We start from the raw sequence: 5,000 nt of genomic DNA, 5'->3' as shown, positions 1-5,000 counted from the left end.
GAATAATAACGGGATTAAAGTGAATGTTTAGATTTCATTGTAGGCGAATAATCACGAGAAATAAATAGCAAAAAAGGAAGCGTCTTCTCTCTTCTAAATTGAATTTTAATGTTTATGCTAAGACAAAATCCGAAGAAGATGTAATGTAGAGGATCTCGATATTTTTTCACTTTGACTTTTGTTGTGTTCCTGGTTAGTACCGTAATGTAAATTGATTGTCATGTTTGATTATTAAGTGCATAAGTAAACCTGTTATTATCTCAGTTAATTCGGTAAAATGAAATTACACTTTTTATAATGTTATAGTTTATTTCAGAACCATTTTATATTTCTTGTGAGATTAATAAACGATACAGAATAATGTGATATTTTCTTCCGGGTTCTTGGTTAACTATTGGGATATTTTCTAAAATATAAATGTGAATTAAAAAGCCTTTAGTATGAGGAATAAATAAAAATGATAATCAAAGATAAACGAAGAGAGAGCATTGTATGGAAAATGATCTGAACATAAAAGGAGAGGTCCCTAGCTATGAGGTGAATAATTGAAATTATTGCGTCCCATACGACGTTTGTAAATATTAAGATGGTTGTATAGGTGTTTGAAATACAGAACTTAAGGGTGAGGAGCGCTAGCTAATTTTTTTTATTCAGTTTGATATCTACAAGAAAACAATCTCGTGTGTTTATGGGCAAATTAATCTGCAGCAATAGACACAAAAAGTTCCTAAATATTATTTATGTTAGCAAATAAATTTTAATGTAGGGAAGAGGCCATTAAAGCAGGAAACAATAAGAGGGGGATAACAGATGGCGTGTTAATGGATATCTATTATATCGGGTCATTTAGATAAGGGAAATGGTTACCCAACATAGATTTTTTTTTCATTTTACACAGGCCAAGATGTATTATTATTCTTGTTACAGTTACTATGCTGATGATATTTTAATACTACTGAATTTTGCAGCTTCATCCAGTACTAAGATAAACAGTAACATACTCGTAGAACCTCACAGTAGACTTGCTCATATTCATATCATTCTCCGAATTTAACCTTTGATAATATCAACATTTTTTTATATATAGAACGGTAGTTACAGCTGGCCTCCTCTTCCCACTCGGGAACTGATAATAAAAGGTTTCTCCTTTGTACAATAAAAACCTCAAAAAGATTATTCTTTTCAATATATGGCTTGTGCACTACACCCTATCTATTTTCCATGTGTGCCCATATTTTATGATATAAAAAGAAGTATTTTTTTTACCTTATTGTACCGAAATATTATGAAATCTAAGAATAAATATAAGAAAAAATAGAACATTGTATCTATTTTATTTTATTTTGTTTTCTATTTTATCATTATTGGCGAATCATTATTGCTTTTACTTAATTGACATTGTTCCTATTCATCCTCTTTTTATGCATAGTATGATATTCCCAATAAAGAAAAATTGTTTACTAATCATCAATAATATATAAACCTGTATTCTCTATACTTATTTATGGAAAATAAACCTTTTTGAATTTTATCGGGAAAGACTCAATATATATTGTTAATTTCACTGGAATCAATTGGTAAAATTAACCATTGCGTTTAAACTATCACATAATCATAAGATGTTAAAGAGTTATATTCAATTGAAGATATATATTCAGTAAAAAAATTATCGAACCCTCAAAACAATGTAACCTGAAAATAGAAATGGTTAAGTTCTATTTATTGCCAAAAAATTGTGTGTAACTAGTTTTATGTGTTATTGCCAAATTTCTATAATTTCTCTTTCCAAAATATTTCAATTTCAATTGGAATATATTTCTTTGTTTTTGGAGAGAGAGAGAGAGAGAGAGAGAGAGAGAGAGAGAGAGAGAGAGAGAGAGAGAGAGAGAGAGAGAGAGAGAGAGATAGTTTAATTATATATCGCCTCAGCTACACTTCCACAAATGTAACTTGTAATCCATTTGGAAGCTTTATAGAAACATTTGAAGAGACAACCGAACAAATATTTTCATGTGGGAAGATTAAAATCTCCTTTGGAAAGGCTTTTATAACATGAACACATGTTAAAGGCGTAACACTAGAACGTAGATTTCACTCTTATCGAACGTAGATGCTGTCAACTACAGGTGTGTAGCCGTAATTATTTAGGCAAAAAGAAAAAAATATTCTGAGGAATTCGGCGAAAGTGAATTCAAGTGAATCATTGGCAAACTTCTGGTATACAGAAACTTCCCGAATAGAAAGTATGCGGTTCAGTAGGCTAGACGTTTATTTATGAATCGAAACTTTTATGAGGACCTTACGGTAGAAGGAGTTTCAGAAAACATAACTTTCAGATACGATGATGTTATTATTATTATTGTTATCATTATTATCATTATTATTATTAGTAGTAGTAGTAGTAGTAGTAGTAGTATTATAATCATTATTATTATTATTATTATTATTATTATTATTATTATTATTATTATTATTATTATTATTATTATTATTGTTATTATTATTATTATTATTATTATTATTATTATTATTATTATTATAATTTTCTAGCTACTAAGTGATCCCTCCGATAATCACCAGGAATCAGAAGGTTACAGACTGTATCTCGCAATCGAATGTAGAAATACTTGATTAAAATCACGGAATACCATCAGCGACGTATCATTTGGAGAATTCCAATTATTCGTGTTGGCCGTCCCTTCTGAAATGAGGGTTTCGGGGGGATATGCCCTCGCGAGAGCAAACAGTTATTGCACAGGCATTCCAATTACTTGACCCACCGCAAGCTTTAATTAATCAAACAACTATGTCAAGCGTTTCAAGCATGACCTGACATAACCTTTAAGAGATTCCCGATCAGCTCTTGGGAGATTTACTTTCACTTACGAATTTCGACGGAGTTTATGTATTATTTTTCATTGTCTGTTTACTTTGGTAGTCGAATTACCAGAGATCTCTTGAAATGATTCGGTTTTTTTTTTGTGTGTGTGGGGGGGGGGGACTCCAGGAATGGATAATTTTGTGACGTAGAAGATATATTTATGAATCTGAAGCTTACTGCAGACCCATGGTTGATATATAATTAGGTATTTTTGGACAGAATTTGACAAATCTAATACTAAAATTTTGATGGAAATCTCAGCCCGTTCATGTGCCTTTATAGTTTCCTAGCCTATCATATATCTTTCGGATTATTTATAAGGTGAAGATATGTTCTCATAGGATGTTAATGTTAGCTGGTATATACGCTCGATTGCTGTCTATTTATTTCTGTCTCGGAAAGTTCACAAGGGAATATGACAGCACACCGGTTGATAGAGAGGTAGCTAATAACAATGGGACATAGATTTGAATTTATCTCAGGAAGGATGGATGTGAATATTTTTTGTATTATAGAATCATAATTTGTTTTTTGGTTTTGACAACCATTTCGAAATATTCCTGCCACTATCTCTAAAAGAGTATTTAAATTTCGTAGAACCTTCTAGCCGTAATGTGTCGTCCATCTGGTGTACATTTTGAACCATATGGTTCTTGTCGCTGTAAATCTTTGGTAATGGCTATGCCATACTGCCACTTTTTTTTCTTTAGCACCAGAGATATAAAAATAAAAGTGATTCCCGCCGTTGAGAAGAGACACTTTGTGCCATGTGTGTGAGAAAGGTTTATTTAGGGGTGTAATGGATGTTGGGGAGTAACATTCATTTCTACGAGTGGTGATTTATTGTAGTTTGCTGCGACGGCCGTATATATTTTTGATATACCCTCTGTACTTTTTTCTTCTTCACTTGAACCTCTTTAGGTTGCAGGTCTCATTGTGACCTTATCCAAGCTTGGCTGTAGCTCATTCTGTCTAGCGTTCTTTATTATTAGGCACTATTTTAGGTCGAAGACCCCGCTACGAGACAGAATGATCAAAAAGAAAAAAAAATCATCTAGTTAATGCTGTGTCTTTTGCAATAATTCATTGACCCTTTTTTCCACATACTCGGATATTTGGTAGCACTGGGTATAATCAATACTTTATTGGGTGATAAAAATTTTAGTAACCATGGTCTCATGCGTAATGACCTCATTCAGGATCCATTCTTGAGAGAGAATTGAGACGGTATTAGATCACTGAGGCTAGAAACGAAATGTTAATCCGGCAAATAATTTTCCCTTATATTCCCTAATTTGTTGTATGTTTACCTTCCCTTCAATATATCGTAGTCATAATAAGTAACCATTTTTTTTTCAATTCAGCATTGTTCCTTATGATGAAAACTACTTCTAGCGGATCAATCCTCGTATCTAGTTTTTTTTTTTTTTCTTTTATTGATCAGCCATCGTTCTTAGTTACGTGTATTCCTTCCCACCAACCAATTTTCCCCTATTTGGTTTTACAACAGCAAATGCTTTTCCTCTAATGGCGAAGCTTACTTTGGTATCAACATTCGTCTCGGTATCTTCACTCGCACAATTCTGACTCCCTCATTTGCAATTCAAAATCCTTCTTTCGATCTTATTGGGCTGGCCATCTGTTCAAAGGAGTAATTGCTTGCGCAGTCGTTATTTTCAGACAATGTGTAGTTTAATTTAATTAATTAAGAGGCATAACGAATGTTTTTCTTCCTGGCATTTATTATTGATACTGACAAAATTCATTGTGTTATTTTTTTTTCTACAGAGATCAGAGTTTTTAATGTCTCGATAATCCAGTACAAATGGATACGCTAATATTCTTATTTATCTAGAACAGAAGAAAAGTAAGGAAGAAAGGATGAGTAATAATGATAAGAGCTTTTATCCAAATAGAAGTTTGAAGTCATGGAGAACAGAATCATGAAGAGCGTTCCGAAATTTGGCAGGAGACAAAGAACCAGTCCCTGAGTAAATCCATGTATGATAACTAATATCATCTTTGCCATTACTATGATACCACCTCAGTCAAAAAAATTGATTTACTCGTCTTACTAAAGTCATAAGTAATATGTCTCTCTGACAGTATTTTTACACTA

General features: G+C 32.3%; 1 protein-coding gene across 2 annotated transcripts in view; it reads right to left on the bottom strand.

The window, feature by feature from the left end:
- The window catches only part of LOC137657040 (uncharacterized), a 273,663-nt gene that overhangs the window by 20,264 nt on the left and 248,399 nt on the right, over positions 1–5,000 (bottom strand). The window lies entirely within an intron of this gene.

This window comes from Palaemon carinicauda, chromosome 18 (assembly GCF_036898095.1).
Source record: "Palaemon carinicauda isolate YSFRI2023 chromosome 18, ASM3689809v2, whole genome shotgun sequence".
In the NCBI taxonomy this organism is placed as follows: Eukaryota; Metazoa; Arthropoda; class Malacostraca; order Decapoda; family Palaemonidae; genus Palaemon; species Palaemon carinicauda.
Note: the sequence above shows the minus strand (reverse complement) of the source record. Positions and strands in the feature narration are given on the sequence as shown.